The sequence below is a fragment of the Dryas octopetala genome, chromosome 8 (genome assembly GCF_963921425.1).
Source record: "Dryas octopetala chromosome 8, drDryOcto1.1, whole genome shotgun sequence".
Taxonomy (NCBI): Eukaryota; Viridiplantae; Streptophyta; class Magnoliopsida; order Rosales; family Rosaceae; genus Dryas; species Dryas octopetala.
Genome location: NC_141373.1, coordinates 13,007,292 through 13,022,031, shown reverse-complemented (window position 1 = coordinate 13,022,031; position 14,740 = coordinate 13,007,292). Strand labels below are relative to the sequence as shown.

Here is a 14,740-nt window from a genome sequence, read left to right as displayed (position 1 = left end):
TAGCCATAGCTTGGAAGTCTACAAGTGTAGTAGCGCAACATATGAAATTGGACTTCAATTATTAGGCAGTGCAAAGCTAGCAGATTGGAGTCCACACTGACAAAGTGAGGAAAGTAAACGATGTCACAGACATGAAGGTCAGGGTGGTCTGTAGAAAACTGTATGATTATGTTCGTTATGATCTGAAAGAGATTGCATTTCCAATTGATTTAATTATATATATATAGGCTTTGTAGTTAGTCATATTCATATTCAATTGATTTAATTAAGTAACTTATGATTAATTGAAGTAATACTGTAATATATAGTTAGTAATACTTGATTGGTAAAATACTTTATGACATAAAATAAACTAGTTATGGCTTGTTTGGGAGTGCTGTTGGTGGTTTCAGATAACCAAAAACACATTTTGTAACCTTTGGCTGAAAGAGACAAAAGTGCTTTTTAGGTTCGAGAAACAATGCTTCTTAGAGAAGTTGGCACCTGATCATAGGTGTTTTTCCAGAAAATAGCTTGTTTTAACGAAATTTTTTGTTATAATAAAAATACTACTAATAAAAGTGTTAAATGAGAAAAAAACATTTCATACAGAAACACTCCTAAACAGGCCTTTAGTTTGTGTATGTATTTAACTTGATGGGTTGGGGACATATCAATCACTTATTTGGTGGGTATAACCGTTGTTCTTTTTCTTGAATTATTCTGATATGAATTTTGAAGATATGGACAACTGTTCAATTTTAGAATGCTTGAAAATTCCAGGTGCTGTAGATCAAAGTTGATTTTGGAGCTGACCATCTGAGCTGGTGAAATATTTGGTTATAACTTGTTTTTCTTTTCTTTAGAGAAAGAACCCTCAACATTGGAGGATCTTGGTAAGTAATCTCTACAGTATGGTGCCATGTCAAACAATGTCATACATTTAATAATAACTTTAATCAAATGCTCCAGATATCACCTGTTATTAGTAAGAAGTTAAGAACCTACATTTTTACATGTTTCATATGATGTATGCATGCATATGACTATGAAGATGGCTATGGATTTCTCCTTTGTTTTTTTTTTTTTTTTGTTGATTTGAGTCACAATTAGTGTCATGTAATGTTTTGACTCAGGTTGGCATAAATAATAACCATCTAATTTTGTATGCCGTTCAATCTAGCCTATCAAATGTTTTACATGTGTCAAATATGCTTCGAGTACTTGAGCACAATTGATTAGAAAGTTATTTTTGATAATGGTTTGTATATCAAAACAACTTCACAACATTTCTATTTATGCTTGCCTCACTATGATTGAAAGTGGTTCAACTTTGAGATAGTAAAGGGAAGATGAGGTAAACCAGTATGAGCAACAAATATGAAAAGAATTGGAAGATATGAAGCAGCTGATACTTATATTGTAAGGCAGTTCTATCTGGTTGGTAGTTTTTGTATCTGGTTTTACTTTAATTGCTCTATTGCCTGTGTCTCTGTCTCTGTTTTATTTCCTTTTTGATAGTAATAGGCATTTCTCATTTCATTTTTTTCACAAAGTAGATGTTTATGGTTCTGCCTGTCCCAATACAACGATAATTCTCAGTTATTTTCTTGAAATCTTCTAATTCTTTTAGTTAAATGGTTTGAAATTTGCTTAATGTTTTAATGTTTTTAACTGGAAACAAAAATGAATAGCTGTGGCTGCTAGAGGAGGAATTGAGACACTAAAGCCGGCTCTACAGCGAGTCTACATGACAAGAGCTTCTGTGTATAGAGAAGCTCTTAAAAGTTTTATACATGGTTACCAAGAAGGCATCCAGCAGGTCATGGAGAAAAAGGAAGAGTCTAAATCTCAATAGGAAAGTGATATACCTAATAAATCTAATTAACATCTCTTTCAAGAGGCAGCATAGTTAGGTCTCCTCCAGCACAACTACTGAGGCAAGTTGTTGCTGCACCTACTGGCACAAGTTATTGAGCTTGTTCAACATGATCAGACTAAACATGTTGAGATTGATACACAGTTTGCTAAGGAAAAGTTGGAAGCTGACTATATCAACTTTCCCTTTGTCAAGTCCGAAGACCAGTTAGCGGATGTGTTTACTAAAGCTATGGCAAGCAGGGTGTTTCTTGACTCGTTGAACAAGTTGGGCATATATGTGTGCACCAACTTGAGGGGGAGTGTGCGTGAGTCCTTAAAGAATTGGGAAAACTTGGTTTTGTAATTATAGTTATTGTTGTAGGTTTACTTGTAATTACATTTCCTAGTGTATTTAGAGTTGTAACCCTTAATAAATATCCCGTGTTTGGGATGAATAAAATGAACAGAGAATGTTTTAGGGTTTTCAATATTATTTCTGCTTAATTGAATAAGACCACAAAGTGTGGTTTATATACATGGGCCTATAACTAAATTACAGGAATTAATAAATCACCTAATTAATTCTAATAATTACACAATAATCACATATGTTGACTCACACCAACACTTCCCCTCAAGTTGGTGCATATATATCGCACATGCCCAACTTGTCTAGTGAGTCCAAAAACACCCTATTTGTTACAGCCTTGGTCAACACATCTGCAAGCTGATCTTCGGACTTCACAAATGGAAAGTTAATAATCTTCGCTTCAAGTTTCTCTTTGATGAAGTGTCGATCAATCTCAATGTGTTTTGTTCTATCATGCTGAACAGGATTATGTGCTATATCAATAGCAGATTTGTTATCACAAAACAAGTCCATAGGTTTGGTAGGTGGACACCCTAAATCAGTTAATAAATGTCTCAACCACAAAAGTTCGACTACTCCAAGTGCCATACCTCTGTATTCAGCCTCTGCACTCGACCTAGATACAACTGATTGTTTCTTACTTCTCCAGGTTACCAAATTTCCTCCTACAAAGGTAAAGTAGCCTGAGGTAGACCTTCTATCATCTGCTGAACCACCCCAGTCTGCATCAGAAAAACCTTCAACATTTACATGACCATGATTAGCAAACAACAATCCTTTACCAGGTGCAGATTTTAAATACTGTAAAATTCGCTCCACAGCATCCATATGGGGTTTGCACGGGGCATGCATAAACTGACTTACTACACTAACCGCATAAGCAATGTCAGGTCTAGTGTGAGACAAATATATCAATCTTCCAACAAGTCTCTGATATCGCCCCTTATCTGCAGGCAAGGCCCCCAAACACTCAAAAAGTCTATGATTTTGTTCCATAGGAGTGACAGCTGGCTTACACCCAAGCATACCAGTTTCAGACAACAAGTCTAAAACATATTTCCTTTGAGATAGGAATATGCCATGTTTAGACCGAGCCACTTCTATCCCAAGAAAGAACTTCAAGTCCCCCAACTGTTTCATTTCAAACTCTTAGGACAAGTACCTCTGCAAATTAGAGATTTCCTCATAATCATCTCCGGTCATAACCATATCATCAACGTAAATGATAAGAGCAGTAATCTTCTTCTCCTTTTTCTTTAGGAACAAAGTATGATCAAAATTACTCTGCCGATAACCATAGTTCTTCATTGCACGGGTGAATCTCCCAAACCAGGCTCTCGGAGATTGTTTAAGACCATATAAAGACTTTTTCAGTTTACATACCAATCTTGTATTATCAAACTCTGGTATACCTGGAGGAGGATCCATGTATACTTCTTCAGTCAAATCACCATGGAGAAAGGCATTCTTTACATCAAATTGAAGAAGTGGCCAATCTTTGTTAGCAGCCAAAGACAACAGAACCCGTACTGTGTTTAACTTGGCCACTGGAGCAAACGTCTCCAAGTAGTCTATGCCATAGGACTGTGTATAACCCTTTGCTACTAACCTTGCCTTATACCTTTCAACTGACCCATCAGCTTTGTGTTTGACTGCAAACACCTATCTGCACCCAACTGTCTTCTTCCCCTTAGGTAGAGAAACCAACTCCCAGGTTGAATTCTTCTGTAATGCCGCCATTTCTTCAGCCATAGCTTTGGTCCATCTAGAATCTGTAAGAGCATCCTGCAATCTACTAGGAATAGAAACAGAAGATAATTGCAGAACATACGATTAATATGACTTTGAAAGCCTAACAGATGACACATGATTATTAATTGAGTACCTAACTTTGGCATTTGGATCTGGCTCATATTTAGCTGGTGGTTGTCCTCGGTTAGACCGAGGAGGAAGTGTAAATTTAGAAGCATTAGAAATAAGATCTTAACCAGAATGTGAATCAAGAGTATTGTCGGTTACCTCAATGGACGAAGAAGATTGATTCAATGGAGTAGGAGAGATGACGGTACTATCATGGAGTGGTGATTCCTCAAGCTCAGAATTCGTGGATTCTTGTCCTACCATATCCTCAGTATCATCTTCATTAATTTCCGCATCCTCAGTATCATCCGCAGTAATTTCCACAGTCTCAGTCTCATCCGCAGACTCAGACACCGGGTGATCAGTAGTCTGTTCTGACCCTTCCTCACTACTACTCCCAGAACCAAACTGATCAAAGAACAACATATCATCTCGATTCTGCACTTCACTATTCTGCACTTCACTAGAACCCTCCCCCTGAAGGGTAGAATCCAGTGGACGTGGAGAATAAAAAAGTTGATGTTCATGAAAAGTGACATCCATAGAAACATAGAAGCGCTGAGTAGAGGGATGATAGCACCGATACCCCTTCTGGGATGGACCATAACCAACAAATACACACTTTAAGGCCCGAGATGCGAGCTTGGATCGCTGATGAGAATGTAAATGCACAAAAACAACACACCCAAAAACTCGGGGTTCCAAATGAAGGATACCTGGTAGAGAGACAAAATCCGAGAGAACATCCAAAGGTCGCCGAAAGTCAAGGACACTAGATGGGGTCCGATTAATCAGATAAACGGCAGAACTCAAGGCATCACCCCAGAACAGAGATGGCACGTGACCCCCCAGAAGAAGGGACCGAGTGACTTCCAATAAATGTCGATTTTTGCGTTCAGCAACCCCATTCTGTTGTGGAGAATGAGCGCAAGAAGTCTGATGAAGGATCCCCGCATAAGCAAAATACTGAGTCAACTCTGTATTAACGAACTCACCGCCATTATCAGAGCGCAAAACTTTAATAGGACAGGCAAACTGGGTGAGGACCATATGATGAAAAAGGCGAAAAACAGCACACACATCACTTTTATGTTTCAGAAGATAAACCCAAGTCATCCTAGTACAATCATCAATAAATGTCACAAACCATTTCATTCCTTTATGTGTACCACACGGGGCCGGACCCCAAACATCCGAGTGGACCAAAGCAAAAGGAACATCCATACGTGTAGCACTAGAAGGAAACACTGAACGATGACTTTTGGCCAACACACAAACTTCACAATTAAAATTTGAAATGTTCAATCCACGAAATAAAGAGGGAAATAAACGCCGAAGATAACTAAAGGACGGATGACCAAGTCGGCGATGCCACAACCAAATCTTCTTCTGATTTTCGGAAGAACCATTACTAACTAGACTCACAATGCCACGACCATCTGAAGCGGAGACCCCACTATCCAGATAGTACAATCCACCACTCTTTCTACCACTGCCAATCTTCTCCTTGGTATGAATGTCCTGGAAAACACAATGGGTAGGAAAAAATGTGGCCACACAATTATGAGTTTTGGTTAGTTGACTAACAGAAATAAGGTTACAATTTAAGGAAGGAACAAACAGCACATTATGTAAAGACAAATCAGATGAGAAGGATACCGTGCCGCCCCCTAGAACAGGAGATGACACATCATTGGCATTAACAATAAATGGTTTAGGACAGACAGATGAAAGATGACTAAAAACATAACGATCAGAAGTCATATGATCCGTAGCACCTGTATCAATTATCCATGCACCATTACCAGTACAAGCAGAAGTACTCAAAGCAGAGTTAGAGATACCTGACTTGGCAACAAAGCTGGAGGAACTAACAGAGTTCACCCTAGAACCAACCATATTATTGATTCCATTTAAATCCGTAGCCGAGGAACCAGAGGGAGGCATTTCAGACATGGTGTACAGCATCCCTTATCCCTTTTTTTTTTTTTTTTAAATAAAAAGATGCTGCCCGAAGAGGTTGAACACAGCAGGGGCACACGCACAGTAGGGCCAATCAGATGTGCACAGCCGCAGAGAGCAGGGGGCAGAACTGAACCAACCAAATGTGCACAGTAGTTCGCACGCACAGGCGGTCTCACAGCCGTCGCTCAGACCACCGCACAGCAGAGACCAGTCGCACCGTCGTCGCACAGGCAGGCGGAGACTCGCAGCACAGGCAGGCGGAGACACACACACGCAGGCGAACGATGTGCGCGCGCGGGCAGGCGGGTCGACGCGGCGTCACTGGCGGACAAGCAGCAGGCGCGCGTGCAGACAGATGAGTTGGCGCTTCGCACAGGCAGGTGGGGCGGCGTCTCTGGCGGTCGAGCAGCAGTCGCCGACGCACGAGGAAGGGGAGACGGAGGCGCACACAGTCGGGACAGACGGTGCTGCGCACAGGCAGGAGGCGGCGTCGGCGTCGCTGGTGCAGGCAGGCGGAGGTGGAGGCGACGTCGGCGTCGCTGGCGCACTGACAGTCACATGCAGGGATGATTTTCTGGTGGAGCAAGATTGACATTGCAGAGGACCTCGTCGATGCCTCTCTGTTTGAACAGAATTGCACCATGCACCAGTACACCCACTAATATTTTGATAAACACCTTAATCTAGGATTAAGAGAGACAATGATCAAGATAAAACCTTAAAACATCCAAAAAAAAAAAACAACCACGACCTAATCCCTAATACCTATGGGAAAGAAGAGGTGAGAAGGGTCGGCTCTGGTACCATGAACAGAGAATGTTTTAGGGTTTTCAATATTATTTCTGCTTAATTGAATAAGACCACAAAGTGTGGTTTATATACATGGACCTATAACTAAATTACAGGAATTAATAAATCACCTAATTAATTCTAATAATTACACAATAATCACATATGTTGACTCACACCAACATAAAATTAATCTGGTCATGCCCTAAAAACATTTCTTGGCATTTTCCTTATATAAGGCTAGGAATTGCAAGTTATTTATGACCCAGGACCAATCTATAGGTGTTACATAGAAAATACGAAAAAAAAAAAAAAACAAATAGACTGTCGAAATTTCAATAAATTTTTCACTAAAGAAAAAAAAAAATAGCTTAGCTCATCTCATTTTTAAATCATAATTTCGTCCCTTACATAACTAAATGCTATGCTAAAAGTCATATATAGTGAAATGAAAAAAAAAAAAAAAAAAATTCCACTGCAATGGCACGGCTATATTTAAGGGTGGGCATCGGGTGGATTGGCTCGGGTTGAGGTACCGACTTAGAGTTAATTGGTTGGGAAGAAAGAGAAAAAAGACACTGTTGAAGATGCTCGCAAGAGAGAGAAATGATGCTTCATATGAGTGTGTTGTTTCTATGTTGTTTGCCCTCTTGAAAACAAAGATAAGCTTTCATCCCATTAGAACAAAACCACAAAGACTATAACAAAAATCTAAAAATCATGCTAACTGTAGCATTTAGCATAGTTTTTACTTTTTAGCTTTTTCCCACTGTACAATGTGTACATGTTATTACTGATGTACAATAAAAGAGAATAAGAAAGAATTGAAACCCAAAATTTTGATTATTTTTTTTTATATACTATTATTATTAGAGATCCATAGTTTCTTAAAATTTTGTAATAGACATATGGAGAAACAGAAAGAGCAAATCTTCCATGCTTCAATTGGCAAAACCAGCATTTTCAATATTGAAAGTTAAGTTCTTGGCAAAAAATTAAATTTCGGGTTTCAAGAAAATTTCTATTGAAATTTCAATGAAAATTTCGAGGTAATTACGATTTCGACAAAAATAGACAGAAACTATGAAAATTATTATCAAAATACAAAAATTTTAAATAAAACTTTAACATATGTTTATTTAACATATTATCTACTACATTGATAAACTGCATTGAATAAACCAAATTGTATAGTAGCATACATGTGATATAAGATGAATATAATGCGTGCTGAAGGCAAATAATGTTAAATAAAAATAATTTACTAATTAATAATTACATAAATTTTATTTAACAAACACTGAAACATCTCAATTTTATTTATACTACAATATTGCATTATGAATTATATAAGTAATTAGTATCACATAGAACGTTTATAAGGTTCAACATGTTCACTGTTTTCAGCATCCTTATGTGCAGAGTAAGTATATTCACCTCAAGATATTGCGAAGCATATTCTATAATTTGCAAAGACATACTGTTATATACAAAATTAATAACAAATGATGTTTAATTGTTCATGGTGACATACTAAATTTCCTTTAATTTGTATAATTTGTCTATAACAAAATATCAAATTAATTCATAAACAACTTCATGCTCTATGTATAATTTGTCTATAACAAAATATAAGTTGATTTACATATTGATTTCATGTTTTCCGAAACATTATATAACTCCATAATCCATTCTCTATGATTTATCTATATTTCATAAATTAATTCCATTATTTCCATACAAGAATTTCAAATTCACAAATTTTAATTTCAAACCCTAAAATTTCAATTTCACAAATTCTCCAAATTGAAAAACCAAACATTAGGGGAATGAAAGCCTATGGTGAGGAGAGGAAAACCCACAAAAAATTTTGGTGATTGGAGGCCTGAGGTGGCCGAAATCGACGAGACAAGCCGACGACAGAGTTGGTGTTCCCGAGTAGATCTGCCTGCAGGGGGAGGATGGACGATGGTTGTGGGCAAGGAGTTAAATTTCGAAAATTTCGGCGAAATTTTCGTTTTTTAGAGATCCCGAAATTTTATACCATATCCGTTAATTTTCGTTAACTTTTCGCCGAAATTTCGAAGCAGTTTCACTTGCAATTTTGTAAAATTTCGCCCAAATTTCGTCGAAATTTCGCGACTATCTCTGCCCTTTGGTCGTCCACATCACCTTGGCGTCGAGAAAGTCGTCTTCGATGGTCTGGCTGTTGGGGTTGAGCTTGAGGACGATCTCGTTGTGCTTTTTGCCGGTGACGAGGTGGGGGAGGAGGCGAGCGACGGCGCGAGGCTGGCTGAGGAAGGAGGGATAAGGCGAGCAGGCTGGCTGGGGAATGAGGGATGAGGCGAGCGGCAGGCGCGGGCGGCGCAAGGAGTGGGCCGGTTTTGGTCGCGGGAGATGGGCGCAGATCACTGGGCGTCTGGGCAAGGAGGGAGAAGGAAGGGAAGACCACTGGGCGTCTGGGCAGTTAAATGGAAGTAAGGTAATATTTACTGGTTTTCCAATTTTTGTTTTTTGTTTTTTTTTGGTCTTAGTTGAGTTGCGGACGTATGGTCTTTGGTGTCCTTTCTGGCTCGTCGGACAAGAGGACGAATAAAAAGAAAAGAGTAGCAGATCTCCCAATTTTCATAAGTCAAACGGTTATTAAGCGATCACTATTCCAAAAAAGAAAAGAAAAAAGAATAGACATGAAAAGCAATTACACTATAAAATGTTGCGCGGGTGAGGTATGCTCCTGCGCATCAGAGGGTTCCATTGCCGTTGACTTGAAACGGCAGCGAAGAACGACCTACTGAGCTTAAAGCCACTACAATTTGCAAGCTCTCTCTCTCTCTCTCTCTCTCTCTCTCTCTCTCTCTCCCTGGGTTTCCATACATAAGGCCAAAAAGACTTCCGTTGGTTTCCATGGCCGCCCAAACAGCCTCAGATCCTAATACATCTCCCTCTTCTTCGGTTATCCGAAGATTTAAATACGACGTCTTCCTCAGTTTCAGAGGCGAAGACACCCGCAGGACTTTCTCAGACCATCTATGTGTTGCTCTGAGGCAGAGAGGAATACACACATTTAGAGATGATGAAGAACTTCTGCGGGGATCATCCATTTCCACAGAACTCTTGAACGCAATTGAAGAATCAAGATGTTCAATTGTCATTCTTTCGGAACGTTACGCTGAATCAAGATGGTGCTTGGATGAGCTTGCAAAGATTGTTGAATGCAAGAAAGTGATGGGACAGACAGTACTCCCAGTATTCTATTACGTCGATCCATCTGAAGTACGAAGACAAACAGGGAATTTTGGGAAAGCCTTCTCTAAGCATGAACAAGCTTCTAAAGACATTACAGAGAAGGTGCAAAGGTGGAGAGCTGCTCTTAGTGAAGTGGCCAATCTCTCTGGATGGCATATAAAGGATGAGTGAGTATTTTCCTTTTTCGAGTGGTGGCCACATCGCATCATTTTTGCTAATTGCAACTAAAAGCTAATTGCATCAATTTTTTTTTTCTCATATTTTTGCTATCTATTTTTTTAATATGGCCATTCCTTGCTGTAGTGTACAAGTTTCCAAGAAATATAGAATTTGGTTTTTGGCCATCTGAAATTATGGGATGCTCATTAAATTTGTCTGTTGGTGTTTGTTGCAAAAATAATCGAATGGTAAAAAACCATGAGTAATAGTCTAATATATTATTGTCATTCTTCTTTCTTCTTGAGTAAAAAGATTACTAAACTAGGAGTGACCTATCTAAAGTACTGGTCTTTAACTTGAAAAATACTAAACAATGGAATAATGGCAAACAATCCTTCAGTCTTGGCTAGGTACACCTGCTTCAACCATATTTCATGTTAGATGAACAAAACTAAAAGTGAAGTCTCTCCTATTTTTAAATTGGGATTCTTACAAAGTCGTGAGATGATTAATATTTGTTTCCTTCTGTGTAGGTACGAATCAAAAGTTATCGAACAAATTGTTAAAGTGGTATGGACTACATTCTTGCAACCCGACTTACTTGATCATCAGAAACTAGTGGGAATTGAGTCAAGAGTAGAGGAAATAAATGTGCTTTTGGATATTGAATCAAATGATGTTCGTTTCATAGGGATATGGGGGATGGGTGGTATAGGCAAGACAACCATCGCTAAAACAATTTATAACAGAATTTGCCATAAATTTGAAGCTTTCGCCTTTCTTTGCAATCTTGGAACAGATGATCTACTTAAACTGCAAAAGAGATTTCTTCGTCAGATATTGATGCAAGGGAACAACATTGATGTTCGAAATGTTAATGAGGGAGCCACTATTATAAAGAACATTCTCTGTAAAAGAAAGGTTCTTCTCATTTTGGACGATGTGGATAACTTAGACCAACTACAATCATTGGCTGGAAGTAAAGGTTGGTTTGGTTCGGGGAGTAGAGTCATCATTTCGACAAGAAATGAAAGGTTGCTACACTGTCACGGTGTAGAGAAAATATTTGAAGTCAAGGAATTAAGTGACGATGAATCTCTTCAACTCTTCAATTTTCGGGCCTTTAGAAAGGATCAATCTGAAGAAGATTATCTGGAGCTGTCTAAACTGGTTGTTGGCTATGCTGGAGGCGTTCCCTTAGCACTTATGGTTTTGGGATCCTCTTTGATGGGCAAAAGTCAGAGCATCTGGCGTAGTACATTGCAAAGACTAAAGAAAATTCCTAACTCAAAAGTTTATAATGTACTCAAAATAAGTTATGATGGATTACAGGACAATGAGAAGAGAATTTTTCTAGATGTTGCTTGTTTCTTTAAAGGAATGGACAAAGAGCGAGTGGAAGAAATACTAGATTGTTTTGGCTTTAACCCGAAAAGTGGAATACAAGTCCTCATTGAGAAATCTCTCATAACTATTTTAAACAAAAAAATGTGGATGAATGGGTTGATACAAGAAATGGGAAGAGCAGTTGTTTGTAGCGAGTCTATGAAGCCTGGACAGCAAACCCGGTTGTGGCTTTTTCATGACATCATTTATGTATTGGAGAATAATACGGTAAGTAGTTATGCAGGAAAATGGAGCATAATAGCATAATTTGATTTGACATACTACAAAACTTAATAATTATTTTTTCGAATTAACTTATTTTGATATTCTTGGTTATCAGGGAACAAATGCAGTTGAAGGTATAGCCTTAGACTTGCCTAAATTAGAAGAGGCATGCTGGAACTCAGAGGCCTTCTCGAAGATGCATAATCTTAGATTTCTCCAAATTCGTAATGTCCTTACGACCCAAGGCCCAAAATATCTTTCGAATGCCTTAAAATTTCTTGAATGGAGTGGGTTTCCTTCAAATTTTCTCCCACAGGGATTTCAACCAGAAGAACTTTGTGAACTTAACTTGTGCCATAGCGGCATCAGACTGCTTTGGAAGGGAATAAAAGTTAGATTATGCATAACAGAAAAAAATTTGTTATACAAAATATTCTGTTTGAATAAATACTAAGGTTTGTGTTTCTATGTTTTGAACAGTGCTTAGACAAGTTGAAATTCATCAATGTTAGCTACTCCCAGAACCTGTCCAGGACCCCAGATTTTACAGGCACTCCAAATCTTCAGAGGTTAATTTTTGAAGGTTGTACAAATTTAGTGGAGATCCACCCATCCATCGCTGTGCTGAAAAGGCTCATATTCTTGAATCTTAAAGGGTGCAGAAGTCTTGAAAGTCTTCCAATTAAGATTGAATTGGAAATTTGGAATGCCTTGAAACTCTTATTCTTTCTTGCTGTTCAAAAATTAAGAAAATTCCAGAATTTTCAGGCCCTATGAAACACTTGTTGGAACTTTCTTTAGATGAGACTGCCATAGAAAAATTACCTTTATCAATTGAAGGTTTGGTTGGCCTTACTTTATTAAATCTAAGAGATTGCAAACATCTTGAGTGTCTTCCAAGCAACATTCGAAAGTTGAAGTCCCTCAAAAGTCTCAATGTCTGTGGATGCTCAAAACTTGAAAAGCTGCCACAAAGTTTGGGACAGATAGATTGTTTAGAGGAGCTTGATGTGGGTGGTACCTCCATAAGTGACCTACCATCCTCCATTTTTCGTCTGAAAAATCTTAAAGTGTTATCTCTTCATGGATGTAAAGGGCCACCACTTGAATCAGAAAATGTTCACCTTCACAATCTATCGATGCCAAGAAAGAGGAGGTGTCCATTGGGTTTGTTGTTGCCTAATATTGATTCTGGTGTGCATTCTTTAACAGAACTGAATCTCAGTGACTGTAATCTTGAGGAGGGAACAATCCTGGAAAATCTTGGCTGCTTGTTCTCATTAGTTTCACTAAATCTAAGTAAAAACAACTTTGTTAGTCTTCCCAAAAGCATCAGACAGCTTTCTAAGCTTCATAAATTGAATTTGGAAAGTTGTAATAGTCTTCAAAAATTGCCGGACCTTTCAGCAAAAATGAACTTCATTGCTGGGGCAGAAGGCAGTAATTCAGAGGAAAGGCTGCCATCATGTTTCAATTTTATCAATTGCTTCAAATTTGTTGACAATCAAGGCTGCAACAATATAGCATTTGCAATGCTAAGGAGATTCCTTCAGGTACTCTCTCTCTTTCTCTCCCTCCCTCTCTCAGTCTCACTGATGTAGGACAGTAAAGGTATTTTGACTTTGTTGGCTGAAAATGGATGATAAGTAGAAAATAGCAAGAGGTTTAAGGAGATTAAGATGAAGCTAAAACTACTAGCATCACAACAGTAGGCCTCTAGACATCACACCTAGAGTTAGGCTGCATCACACAAACCTAAATGAAACATAAGCTTACTGTAAATTTTTTGTATATTCATTCATTAATCAAAGGATAGGTTCACAAGCTTTAATATAGTACTACTAGGCTGAAATTAAAGACTCCCAGCCAAACATTGAACCTAAGCATACAATGAACCAACATTAATTACTTATAGGATTATGTATTTAGTCAATACATGAATCCTAGACATTGAAGACTCTTAAACTGCAGTAAAGCCCAAATAACAACAATGAATTGATCCAAACCCTACTCATGCAAGATCCCAAATAGGCCCATCATCATCCAGTGTATACCAAATTAGGGCTTGGGCCTTAGAGTCTGCTTTGCCATGTTGTTGATAAACTCTTAACGGTTTCTGCCACTTACCTTCTCCATCACTCACACACACACAGATCAATTTTTTTTTTTTTTTTATAAGACATACAGTACATCAATTATTTAACTTCACTGATTGTATGGTTCAGGGAATCCCTTATGCAGGGAATAGATTTGAAACTATAATTCCTGGCAGTGAAATTTCTGAGTGGTTCAGTGATCGAAGTGCGGGGCATTTATTAAACGTGGACCTTCCTCAGCACTGGTATAAGAACAAGTGGGTGGGTTATGCTTTGTATGCTGTTTTTGTTCTCCGTCGACATCTCCCAGCTAACAAGCCTAATCTTCTTGGCAAATGGACGTATGGGACCTTTAGCACTGCACATGGTCTTCGTTGTGAAGTGAAGCCCAAGAATTTGGGTGTAGTTGGCTGGTGTCCTTTCATTGGCTGCACTGGAGAATTAGGCCAAATTGAGTCAGATCACCTTTGGCTATCCTTTGTATCTGGTGAATATTTTGGTACAGCATGGCAAGACAGCTGTCGTCAGATTGAGTTTTTGTTTAAAACCCTAGGCCCTGGCTTGGAGGTGAAGAAGTGTGGAGTCCGTTTGATATATGAGCAAGATTTGGTTGAAATCCAACAATGATTCTGACCAAATCTTGGTTGTAATGATTTTGACGAATCAGAAACTTTAAAATGTGTCATTGTGAAGCAATCCCTTTATCTAGGGGAACAACTTGGAACAGGCAACTCCAATGAGGATGATGCAGCCTCAAAGAATTCCATTTATCAAAGAAATCTTGAAATTGATTTTGCAGGAGGGG

General features: G+C 38.5%; 2 pseudogenes; both read left to right on the top strand.

Annotated features, from left to right (window-relative positions):
• Positions 1-131: 131 nt before the first annotated feature.
• On the top strand, positions 132-1,867 carry LOC147277361 (uncharacterized; annotated as a pseudogene).
• A 7,860-nt stretch (positions 1,868-9,727) lies between these two features.
• LOC147277360 (TMV resistance protein N-like) lies at positions 9,728-14,562 on the top strand (annotated as a pseudogene).
• Positions 14,563-14,740: the final 178 nt, after the last annotated feature.